Source organism: Malus domestica, chromosome 03, assembly GCF_042453785.1.
Source record: "Malus domestica chromosome 03, GDT2T_hap1".
Classification (NCBI taxonomy): Eukaryota; Viridiplantae; Streptophyta; class Magnoliopsida; order Rosales; family Rosaceae; genus Malus; species Malus domestica.
The window spans coordinates 4,948,887-4,962,662 of record NC_091663.1 but is presented as its reverse complement, the minus strand read 5'-3'; the positions used below and the strand labels follow the sequence as shown (position 1 = coordinate 4,962,662).

Here is a 13,776-nt window from a genome sequence, read left to right as displayed (position 1 = left end):
TCCCTTGCTAGTTAATTTCCAAGCATTTATTGATCTTCGTCGTCATCAGCAGAAAGTGTTATCCCACATGAGAAAGTAAAAGTACGCATACTCATAGTCGTCCTCATTTTAATTTATCTTGTTGAATCATGAACATATAGTCATAAAGAATTTGCAAACTATTCCAAACAAAAAAAATCTCAACTATTATTAATACTTAGATTGTATGATCATTTCTGTTTTGCAAATAATCGTAGTGATAAACAATTAACTAGCTAGTCCAATGTTTAACAATATTATTTATTTGGGTTCATTTGATCTTGTGGATATTTATGTTTGCTTTGATTAGAAACAAATACTACTAGTGTGAAGATCACAAGTCATGAATTTTTTTTAAACACCGGTGTATAGTATATATTGCGCTTTTTAGTCGTTGGATCTTCCCTTACTAAATTTCCGGCCACACATCCAGCTATCTGTCGCTTCGGTGCTTGCCATAACACCAGAGTACAGTCGAATTTTCTCACAAGTCATAGGGAAACCAGGTTACTGGCAATAGGGCAAAAGCATACTTAAAACAGAAACTTTGGCACAACTCTTCGTATCTGGTCCCGGCTTCTTTGCATTGATCCGCTGGGCTTCAAACCCAATCTATCGTTCTATGTATCTGTCCGTGTATATATCTGATATTCTGATTCTATGTGTCATCCTGCCCACGTGCGCTTCTGATTCACTCGGTTTTTGCACTTTCAGTTTCAGGTGTTTAGATTGGGATTTAACTCTCTCTCTCTCTCTCTCTCTCTCTCTCATATGAAAACATCATTTCTTTCTGTGATGAAAAGCAAACAACAAAATGATACAGGGTAAATACTTACAAGCATCAATAAGAAGAAGAAAAAATGGTAAATAAACAATACATTGTGATTGCTGCTCTTATTTTATTTGGAGTAACCTCCACCTCAGTGTGAAAACGACCATTGGCCAAACCCTTTTGCTTCTCATTTTATTTTATGTATAAACGTATACATATATCATATTATATCTCTTGCAAATTATATATATGTACCTATATTTTTATATTGGATTATTTTTTGTTCTAATAGCAGTAGACCACCAATCACTTAAAAACAAGTCCCATTTCTTATTTTCAAAATTAGACCCCCAATATCCAATGGCAATGTCATGATGCTACATGATTGTCCTATTGAAATGTGCTAAAATTATTTTCTATTGTTTTTAAAATTTGTTTGGTTCTCTTTTCCCTTGCTTTATTTTTTCTTATTTATAAACAAGATTGACCCTTAAGCACTCAGCAAAGTGCTTTTTACTTTCTGGCTTTTTGAAGAATTGCAATTGCGATTGTCCCTCTTCTTTCTTTTTCACTTTCTGTTTGCCCCTTTACTCACTCTTTTACTTCTCCTCTTCATATATGGAAGTAATTTGATCCATTTCTGGCAATGGAAAAAAAAATATAGATACACTCCTCACAATGATACAGATTGTATTTCAAGTAATGTTAAAGGAGTTACAATTTGTTTAATAACTAATCATACGGTAAATATAACAAGTACACGTAAACAATTACATGATATGATCGACTAAAATGAACAGGATATTATTTTTTTCATGTTTAGATTGGACTATTTTTCCCTTGCAACAACATTTGTTACTAATTGGACCATTTCATATTGGAGCACTTCGACTCCTAAAAAGCCGCCTTGGCAATAGGCAATTCAATCTTCCCAAATGAATATTAATTGATGAATAGCAAATGTCAAAGTGCATCTCTACCTCTAAACTAAATAGCTTAGACAATTCGTAATTAAAACATTTTTTAATAAAATAATAAAAAATAATTTTATTTTTAATTTCAGATAATAATAAAAGATTGGTTAAAAGTATTTGTAAATACTGAAATGCGGTGTAAGGCAGAAGAACATAGTTAGCTATTTATAGAATTTTTTTTATTTGTATTCTACAAAAAAATTTATGATTTTTTTTGGTATTTTTTATAATATTTAATTAATTTTTCATAATTTTTAATAGTGGCTAACGATACTGTGACGTAAATCTTGCGTCACTATCCCTGGGAGCTGGGTTAGTCAATTATCCACCGGATGAGCAACTGGGCTCCCAGGGAGCCTAGTGAATTGGACGGGCTGGAGTGGTTTTTTTTGTTTTTTTGTTTTTGGGGTGGGGATGGGGGTGGTGGTGTGGGGGGTGGAGGGGATCAGATCAACCATCCCCTAGTTGGAAGTGCTCCTACAAATATAACTTTACCCTAACAGTAGTTTTTTATTTATTGCCTTGAGCGTTGTCATGGCCAGGGGCGAATCTTATTATGGGCCAGAGGGAGCACATACCCCTCTCAAGTTTGTGGTTGGAAAAAAAATGGTCTGAATAGGAATCAGGGTTTCATTAAATCATAATTATTTTCAATCGCTCTATACGATGTTGAATAATAATTAACTCACCACTACCATCAATTTTATCACTCGTTCCTCATCCAAAACCATAAGGTGACAAATATGACACAAAAAAATTTAGTTGCTGAATTGGTTATTGGCAGCTTAGGATGAAGAAGAAGACGACATAGGGGAAAGTCTATAGGTTTTAAGGGTAACAACTTTGGGAAAAATAAAAAATTTAACGTTAGTCATTTTTTCTTAAAATAATAAAGGCTTATTAACCCTCCATCCTCCCATACGTCTTATGAATTTGACCTTCTAGTCCTAACATATGTGATTTATTTTTTAAAACAATATTGACCTAAAGATACATTTAAAATGACACAAATGGTGGGATGTCCGCTAAACACACAACGTGGATGGATTTGCCAAGTCCTCAATAAAATGCCTAGCATAAAAAAAATTGAAAAAAATTGGCGTTGTACGCACTATGTTTGGAATTTCATGAGGACTTACATCTGCCACTGCTCTGTTGTGCTCTCCGTGAACTAACTCTCTAGCTGGCTTCGTCCTGTGGTTTACAGATAAATATCTTTGGGATTTAAAATTGTAGACACACTTTTGTAATAGAAAACTAGGAGTAAAAAGAATGGAAATTAACTAAACATCTTGTTTTTGGCAAAAGTAAATAAAGAACTTGCTAAATCTCTTTCTTTTTCGATCGATCATCTATGTGTGTATTAGAATGCCATGTATATGCTACAGTACGTGGGGCAGAGAATTATGAGTGGAATTTAAGTGCAAAAGGAGAAATGTTCACAAGAATTCGATTGTAGAAAGAGAAAACTCTCTTGCCGTATGCAAGCTTCTGATGCTTTTCTTTCCTTATTTTGTCGTTATACCTAGCTGCCTTCCTTTAATTTTTGAGTGAGAGAGAGAGGTGGGGTTCCGACAGAGACTGAGAGGGCGGGCAATTGGCTTGGCATGGCATGGGAGGGTGAGTTTATTAAGCACCTGCACCGCAGGGTCTTGTCCATCACTACTGAGGGAGTCGGCAGTACTGTATAGTATACGTATTTATGTCAATACCACATATAAATACGCTTATCTGAGATATACATATATTTTGATCTCATAAGGGTTCCTGTGTGATGACATGAAGAAATATCTCGGCAAAATATTGAGAAGGTTTTTTTAGCTAAAATGATTCTTAAGATTTGCATAACTTCTCACTTTGGTCTCTGAGATTTGAAATCCATAGAAGTGTTTCCTGAGATTGTCCACCATCAATCATTTTGGTCATTGGGTGACAAATTATGTTAAATAAGGATCAAAATGACAAAATTACCCTCAATTTAATAAACAATAGGGCAAAATGATTTGACCAAAATTGAGAGTATTTTTATCATTTTATCCTTATTTTATGGAGATTTTTCATGAAAATGCACTACGCCACACTACATCTACCACGGCTAATTGACCACAGACGTATAAAGTCCGTTATAAAACGTCAAATTTAACCACGGACATTTGAAGTTTGTGGTAAATAATTATTATAACAACGGGCATAAACAAACCCGTGGTTGAATTGGTTAAAATAACAATGCGCGTTTAAAACCTGTTGTAATTTAGCTAAATATTACCACGAAGAAAGCCCGTGGTTGCAAAAAGTTTTAATAACATTGCCTTTTTAATTTACGACGAACTATAATTGTTATCTTTGTAATTTAAATTTTTTATTTTTTAATCAACTAGTATCTCTAATCTCTAATCTCTAATAATTAATGAAACCCTCTTTGTCAACCAAAAGAAGGTGAAAAGACTACTTAGTCTTCTATCACACAAAAAAATGATGGGCAATAATGTAATTTCACAATTCCAGATTTTACTGTTTTTCATTGAATCCTCACCTACATGTGATGTTAAAATACCTCCAATATTAAAAAAAAAAAAATAAATAAAAAACCTCCTACTCCCCCACGTTCTCTCTCTCCTTCTCATTTTCTAAAAATATGTGTTCATGCACAAAAAATGTATAGGCAAATGCTAGTATTAGAAAGCCAGAAGTGAGTTTTGGTGTTTCATGACTTCACAAAAAATAATTGGACTAAAACATCCCTCAAATAAAAAAACACTAAAACTGGCCGAAAACACTAAAAAAAATAAAAAGTGGCGTCAAAACCGAAACCACACAAAAAAACTGCCACAAAAAACTGAAATGTACAACATGAGAAGGGAGGATGAAAACGTGCTTTTCCATTGCAAAAAAAAAAAAAAAAAAAAAAAAAAATGATCGTGTTGCTCCAGACCTACAATCCACATACCAGTATTTAAAGAAGACGGGTCTGCGGTACATGCCCCGTCTTGAAGATAGTAACTAATTACTCCATCAATTTTCTTGGTATTTCTTCATTCATTTTTTTTTGCCACTTGACTAATTACTCCATCAAAATTATATTTAATTACTGTATGTATGTGTTTGTATATTTATTTAATTTTTATGTAATTTAATTTTGATTTTAGCATCAAAAGGAGGCTGTGACGAAGAGACTGATAACTCTACAAGATGTCGAAATGGCAGCTACCAATGCTGATGGTAACTCCTCCCAATCTCTCCGTTGAATTTGCTATTGCTATTGTATCTTTAATTGTGTACAACAATGCATTGTTTCTGGCTGAAGGCTTGCAAGTATCTAAAACTGATTCAATTTGTTTCTCTTAGACCGCAATGCAAGACTTCTCATGACTTTTTTTTTTCATGCAGAATTTCGTTTCTCATCAAATCAAGGTTTGATTTGATAGCAGGTGGAATCTTAGATAGGATAAATGTCAAAGCAATGTGGAAGGAGATGACAGGTTAATTCAAAAGTTTTTTGTATTTACATACCTTACTATACATTATGTTTTGTATTAAAGTTGTAGAGAGTTCACATTGTTTAATGCCTTGTGTTTGTAAACCTTGCTTAGAAGAAATCCCTTCATTTGAACTGACTTGCATTTTTTTCCTAACATTTAATTTCTTTTATTTTTTATTTTTCTTGGTACCAGAATTTTAATGACTTTGTGGATTTGAATTTTTCAATATATGGGCCCTGAGTGATGAGTTTTTATTTCTAAGCTTTATATTTTTCCTTGTTTGTCTCATAGGTGGTTAGTTGTACTAATTCATGAGGGATTATAACTCAAATATCAACTACATTTACAGCCACCTATAAATTTAAAGTGTGATTGGCTTGCAGGAGATGTGTGTCTTCTTGAAGAAACAATTGCAGAGAAGACGAATATCATTGGAGGACCAAGGTTGGAACTAGGACTTGAGTTTTGTTTTAGAGTGTGAAGCAAAGTCTCTACATATTTTGGTGATTTGGTATATTTCGTAATATAACTACTCATTTTGTTGTTAATTTTAGTGTAATATTTGAATATATGAATTTTAATAAAGTTAAATTTGCAATTTTGTATATAAATATCTTTATATATATATATATATTATTAAATAATTTTTTTTTTTTACTTTTGGAATTTTTTTTATAACGAGCATTAGCTGGGATCAATTTGTAATCCACAATGACCATAGCACGTGGTGTTAGATCCCAATCTACTACGGGAACAATTAGTGAGGTCATTCTTCTTATTATGCAGTTTAATTTTGGGTGGAATTTTAGTTTTTTAAATGATATCAAAACAAGTTAGTTTATGTCTAAAACCTAACGACCACACCCCCTCTACGTTACTCAATATGTGTTCTTCATGTATTTGCTTGAGTGCGCCATACATGAGTGAAAGGGAAGTAAGAAATCTAGTTATAAGGAGTTGTCGCTCATTCTTGTTGCCAATTAATTTTAGGGTGAAACTTTAACTGCATTCAATTCGATATCGATATCTTCGGTGTTTATTATTTTAAGGACTAAGTACATTTTACACCTTTTAGGTTTGAGGTGTTTTTCAAAATTTGTCATAAGGTTCTAATTTTCCCACATTGCATCTTGAGGTTTTGAAACTGTATCAATTTGTACCTTTTGTCTCTTTGAACATCTAATCTTCCATTAAATCAATGAGTTTTCTTTTGTCAATATAGTGCAAGTGCGGCTTACAATTAGCTCAGATAAAGGTCTCAAGCTCATTGCATCTTCAATTTAATGGATTCTGAAAAATCAATCAACCAATTTAATTTTAATACCTTACAACGCAAATTAAAATAAAAAAAATTAAATTGATCAAAATTTCATTTTAATTTAAAAGGTTTAAAATGTAGTTAACTCTCATTTTCTCCCTTCCAAATTGTCCGGTTATCGTAACTGATTGCAACGCAAGGAATCTGTAGTAATGTCGTATATATTTGGCTTTTAGTGTTATTAATGTTCTCTTCTTGATGAACGTATATAGACTGGGGCTTTTCTCCACAAGCAAGGGTACCCACATGCCTTTGTTTTGTAGGGTAGTCACAAAAACTATACGGACAATACGGTAACACGTGGGACGTTGTCCTAGCATTCACCAATTTGCAGCACCATGTACATGTTTTTATTATTTGGTGGGTGAACACTGAACATATACATCATATGCAGTACATTGCTATTATATTATGTGGTACACTTCTTCGTGATACGAGTACATACGAGATGTCCTCGGATGGTCTAGGGAGCCAAAATGAAAATGAAATAATTAAAGTTAGGGGCCATATGGTATATAAAATATTCAAAAATTTAGAAAGGATATAAATATGAATCGAATAGCTTTTGCTCTATATCTAATCGTAAAATAATGAACATGAGACAAGTGATAAACTCAAAATGAAAAAAAAAAACACTTTAAGTTATATTCTAAGTTATATTTTTCGAACCTCTAAGTTAATATTGCATAGCATGCCGTGACACCTTGTTTTCAATGAACAATTTCACATATTGAAGGTTTACGTAAGACTGCATCCGATGAGGAAGTAAATCGCCAGGGTTTTCTTTTTTATCACTTAAAAAAAAGCTTCCACAATGAAGATAAAACCCCCATTGGGGATGCTCTTAGAGTGCATAATATGATGTCAAACTTCCTTGGCAATTAGTACAGTGCAAAAGGAAAAGCTTGCTTCTAAGTCGGTGAAGACGGCTTTCTTTTTGGCAAATATATGACAAGACTTTCATCAAATTTTGGGGATTGAAGGACACACCCATTTTCCACATTTTCCATTAAAGGCTCTTAGGCTTTTTATTGGCTAATAATTTGTTAATGATATATGCGATCACGACAAACGGCAAATACTATACGACTCTGCACATACAGACAAAAAATTGGACAAATTGTAGAAATTCTATTCGTTTTTATTTTTTATTTTTTATAATCGATCGATATCATTACTTTTAAAATTTAATAAACTGAGGAGAAGTGACTTGAACACTAAAAATAATATGTTGAAATGAAAAACCATATGATAATAAGCCACCACTTCGAGTTAAACCTTGTTAAAATTAGTGAATATCTTCCAAATATAAATTAAATATCAAATCATAATTTGCTATTGTAGTATTTATCATTTTCTGGGGGCTTCTAACACTCATTTGGAGGAGTGCACTCCAAATAGTGCATAAAACTAATGAGTAAAAGTTTAGTACTATCTTATGTACAATGAGTTATTACTTTCTAAAATCCCAAAGAAAGCTGTACTGTTGATTATTTTGTTTGATGTATTTACCCTCTGAGACCGTTTTCTTGCGTAAACATATTAACATCGTATTGGGAAGGGCAAGGTTGGAAAGACAAAATTTTTAGATTAAATTTTGTAACTTATATGACGTTTGATGATTGAATTATTATTTAAGTGTTGATTAACGTGCTTCTTTTTATTGGCATTCATCACATGATTTGTAAATTTGATCTAAAAAATTAGTCTACCTAACATTACTTTAGCTTAATTATACTGTATATATTATGTTAGAAAAGTTTATCTGCAACTTATGCAATATCGTAGTGCAGAAGGTGGAATTAGTAAACACTATGCTGGGGGATTTGTCTGATCCTTTGCACTCCACATGAAATTTTGTCTAATTTAATTAGAATTTGTTTATCACTTAAGGCGTACGTAATCTTTGTCTGGTGACTCCAGTTTCATAACAGGAACTCTTTTTTTAATGGTCATGATCTCACAGATAGAATCCAGAAGTTTTTTTTAAGTATTTGAAGGATCGCATGCGCACACATATAAATCCTTATAAATAAATTAAAACCAACGAATTATGCATATTTTTTCGAATCATCTCAAAAATCAGAATCTACTCTCTCTTGTATTATTCAGGGTTTTCAATCTTATTTTTTCATATGTTCACTTTTATATTCAATCTTGTGATCTTAATCTTTACTATTCAGCAGCAACTACATCAAATGTAACACCTGTTAGGCTGTTTCCCCTCGAATATTCATCCTTATACTTTTCACTGATTTCTTTGTACTATGCGGACTATAACATGTGCTATTTCTCTCGTTCTAGTATTTTAACATGTGGTATTAACATTAGGTTACAATACTGAAAGATGAGTATAATATGGAACTCACGTAACACCAGCAAGGACCCTTATTTCGTATATAGACATAATTCTAATAGGATACGCCCATCATAAGCTTATTAGGATTAATCCTTATATATCTATATACTTCCCTAAATTAAGTCCAAATAGAATATGAAACCCCTTTTGCCCATATTACTCAAATTGATCACTAACCTTAGTGGGCACGTGATATGCTAAGTTAATATTCCAAAACGTAATTGGATTTCCAAGCAATCCATATAAGTGACTAGGAGACCACATTAGGCATCATTGGGATTTCTCCTAATACGTGCGACACATGAAGAAAATATTTCAACATTCTTCCATTTGGTCGAACTGGTCATTTGCTTTCATTAGTGGAAATCGAAATTAGAATTTAACTTAGTGACGTCAACAGGGAATATAAACCAACATGGTTTCCTAACATGTTCGGGCAAATAAGCATTCTCACAATGAACTAACAAACACATTATAGTTTCATAATCACAACTATGAACATACCTATCCACATGAACATCAAGACTTAAACAAAATATAAGTTAAGACATTAACCATAATAGTGATAGACAAATTTAAAATGTCTTTTAAAAAACTTGTGGTCCTTCCTTAGTGAGATTACAAATCTCCATTAGGCTTCTATTGAATCTCCATTAAGCTTCTATGGGTGCGACAAAGCGTGGTGGGCCCATAACCCATAGGTCTCAAGATCAAAATTAAATTCTAATACTATGGAGAAAGTTGATGTTCCGCCATAAAACCAGTTTGCAATATGAAGAATAGTCCAACTCCCGATAAGCCCTTGCAAGAAATGGATATCACCTATATAGGATTTTGTCCTTCACATTCTCACAGTTAATAGTCTTAAAAACAAAGAGAAAAGTTTAGAGTAGTGACCTTATTCCTTTTCCAAAAAATTAAACATGATATTAAAACTAATTAACATTTAATTAAGGTGCAAGGTAACAATTGGTGTTGACTATATATACGTGTTATGATTTGAATGAAGTAACATTATGGAATTGTGTTCATGATACATGAAAAAGTTACTCATACCATTCAACTCTCATCCAATGCACGAGTTTAAATAAGTAGGGTTAAAATTCCTTAAAAAAAACCAGGGTCAATCTAATCACAAACAATGTGATAACACAAATCTAATATAAAAAAACTGGAATAAAATGATCCCTTGCAATAAGTTTAAAAAGAAAATATAAGGGGGTTTGCTTTTCATTTTTCTTGTTCCTCCTTTTAGTTAAGTTGGTAGAGTAAAAATAATTGCATAATACTCGTATATATATACAAGGCATGTTAGAAATAAGGGAAAAACACAACAGTACATAAGATCACAGTTATAAGCATGAATGTATAAAACCATATAGTACTAACCTGAAGCAGCAGACATGATGCTAAGGTTATAGGGTAAGGAAGTTTTCTCCACACACAATCAGAATGTTCTTTACTGATGAATAGGGTAAACAGCACTAAAAGAAGAACGCATACTATGTGTGCAGAAACATCCATATTTATATAACTAGGGTTTCCTACTAATCTGCCTATCAACGAATAGTCAGGAATATCCCATAGCTTATGATATCAATTATGTTTCTTAACATGATATATAAGTCTTACCAAATGAGGCCTCCTAATTAGTTGCATGTGATTAAGACTTCAAATCTCATTCATATCAGGACTCCCACATATTTGGCCGAGAATCAACTTGTTACCAAGTTGATTGTCGTGTAAGTCAACGGATGGGATTTCATTGATACTCAAATAATCTTACAAGGCATCCTTTACAATCATCCCTAGCTTGCTAAAAATACCGATCAAATGAATCACATGACGAATGACTGTGAGAGAAACGTTGTATGCATATGTGACCAAACGCTATCGTTGCATCACACAGATTAATCACCATCATAGTATTCATTGTAATTCATAAGTTCATAATGTGAAACAAGAAAAGGAGTGATGCTTGCTTCTAACTTGTTTTGGGGCAAAATATTGACCGAAGGGCAAAGCTTTGTCATATACTGGTGCTTTCATTGTACAGAGTAGGGCCTTTCACTCTGAAGGAATTGTTGCGTTCACGCATTAGCAGGGTACCTAACCCACAGAAAAATCCAATGGCAGTAGAAGAAGAATAACAATTTGCAAAGATACGACTCTATAGTGATATATACTGATTTATATAATATGCATGCTGGGTCCCTCCCGACGTTTTTGACAAACTGTAGTTTGAGTCTCCGACAGGATATGAAGCGTAGATTTCTTCACAGACAGTGTCCAATCGTCTCTCAGCCTTGGATGCTCCCCAAAACAGCCATCGGAAAAGGAAAATGCTAGTTCCAGTCACGGGATGAGTGATTAATTTTTTGACCATAGATGTATTTGAATCTCCTGTCTATTTAGAGTTAGAATCACTCACGCATAAGTGGATGACTGTGGTCGTGGCAGTTCTCTCTTTTGCACAAAGCTAATCCAACAAGCGAAGTTTGATGCGTTGTAGCTATAGCTTACACTATGTTTGGATGAGGAAACTAAATTTAAATTTGAACAAAAGTCATAGTGTATAAATTGACATTCACCAATTCTTAAGTTTAAATTATGAGTAAACTGTAGTCATTTCAAAATTTTCATAAGTGAGAGTTCAAAAATAAAAAATAAAAAATAAAAAAAACAACTCAATCATGAGTGGCCACCACCACCACCACCACCACCACGCACCATCATCATCACCATCACCATCACACTTGTCGCCACCACCACATACAATTGTCTCACCAGCCATTGCCGCCGCCACCATCCACTGTCATTACCTCCGCCATCACCACCCACCATAATCACCGCCTCACCACCACTACTAGCACCTCTAAACTACTATCTCTCATTTTACATTAATAACTCTACACACACATTGAAAGTTTTATATTTAAATTTCATTATTCTTTTAAGTTAATCAAACAAACAAAATTCATCTATTTAAGAAGCCTTGGTTAAAGGACTGACATAATTGGCTTGATAATTTGTTGATACACATTCAATACTGGAGTAGATATTAACAATATCTTATTTATTCATAGTTTTATAACTTACGCCCCCATTCCTAATTTTTGGGCAACAACTTTGGCCAATGCAACTCCCTTAACAAATGCAGCTACCTTCACCAATTTGAACCACAACTCCAATTCCATATTAGCAAGTAGGAAAAGGATTCTCATATTTTACAAGAAATTTGGTGCCATCTATTTTTCAACCTTCACGTCATATTATTCTTGCAAACATCAATTTAATTTAAAATCAATTACCAATATGATTCTTGATTTCTCGTGATGAAATCTTTATGTTTGTTAAAATACTATCCAAAGGAAAAATGATTGAGGTACTATGCTATGAAACTAGAAAAATAGACAATTTTAATGGTTGAAATTTGAAGAACAAAATTTCATCATTTCAAATTATGTTATTAAGAATTCCATAATAATCTTAAATTTCCTCTTCTACACACAAAATCAACAAGAAATCAATGTGGTAGGACATGGGGTGGTAAGTGTTGGACCATTTGGTTTTGCTTTGGAGTCATGGACCCTAGTGAGTACCACAAGGGTCTGACCCGTGCATTACAAGACAAATTAAAGGAGCAAACTAGAGAGTGGTAAATGCGTTGCTCTAGGTTAATTGGATGAATGTATTATCATTGACCATTCATTCACTTGATGGGTGTGGGTAACTATATGATATGATGTTTCTTGATAGAGACTGAACCTGTAGTCCAGAGTCCCTAGCACCAGATCCTAGAGTGGGATCGGAGATATTGTACCGAGTAACCTGGACATCCTCTTGTATCGGAGATTCTGATTTTACTTTAGGTTCATTGAGGTTCATTGAGGTTTCACGTAATGAGAGTTGTAGATACGAAGAAATATATTTCAATTGTACGTAAGAATATCTTTTAAAGAGAAATGTCTTTGTGATTTGTCTTGAAAAAGGATTAATATAGATTAGTTAAGTTCACCTTAGTGCCAACAATCATGTTAAATGATGGGCCGTTTTTTTCGTATTTAGTAGTTTTCAATTTTTAGTTTTTGAAAACTAAAAACTCTTTCAAGAAAATGAAAAACTGATTATTGAAAGTTAAATTTTGAAAACTCAAAGAATGCAGTTTTCACTTCTTTTGTTTTCATTTTTTATTTTTATGAAAATTAAAAGTGGTTACTAAACGAGTTTTTCAATTGTTAAAAAGGTGAAAACAATAATTGAAAATTAAAAAATAAAATGATTATCAAACTGCTCTCGAGGGTATTATAATTGATTGAAATTTTACCCATTGCTTATCGGAGGAATCGATTTTGTAGACTCAAAACAGAAGATCATCCCCTCTCCCTTCACTTTTCTTTTCTTCTACTTTGCAATCAAGTCCTATCGAAAATCAAACGCCCAATCAGTCCATAACTTTTCATTCCTCCACGTTTCCTTCCTACCAAACATGGTTGTAGAAACGACTATGTGAGATGTAAGTTCTTACCAATTGTTTCTTAATGATTAAATTTTGTTGCTTCATATTTGGAAGATTTGAAGTGACCACTAGCTCAAAATCATTTCTTCTCATAAGATAAATATGGGATTAGATAATTTCTTTGCCAAATTTGAGGGGTTTGTATAGCAAATTATTGTGTAGGGACCCACTATAGCAAATTATTGAGGGCTGCTGCATGGAATATTCTTTTTTGGTCTCAGGATGTGATATGACAACTAGACGTGATAATTTTTTGCACGATCAATTTGTTAACCAATCGGGTTATTAAGAAGTCACTCATTAAAAACTCTTTATAATAACGTGTATGATAAGTAAA

At 33.1% G+C, this 13,776-nt stretch overlaps 1 long non-coding RNA gene across 1 annotated transcript; it reads left to right on the top strand.

The window, feature by feature from the left end:
* The first annotated feature begins 4,665 nt into the window (after nucleotides 1–4,665).
* On the top strand, nucleotides 4,666–5,848 carry LOC103418747 (uncharacterized). Its single transcript, XR_526817.4, has 4 exons — nucleotides 4,666–4,788; nucleotides 4,911–4,983; nucleotides 5,152–5,243; nucleotides 5,627–5,848. It is a non-coding gene; the product is annotated as an uncharacterized lncRNA (long non-coding RNA).
* Nucleotides 5,849–13,776: the final 7,928 nt, after the last annotated feature.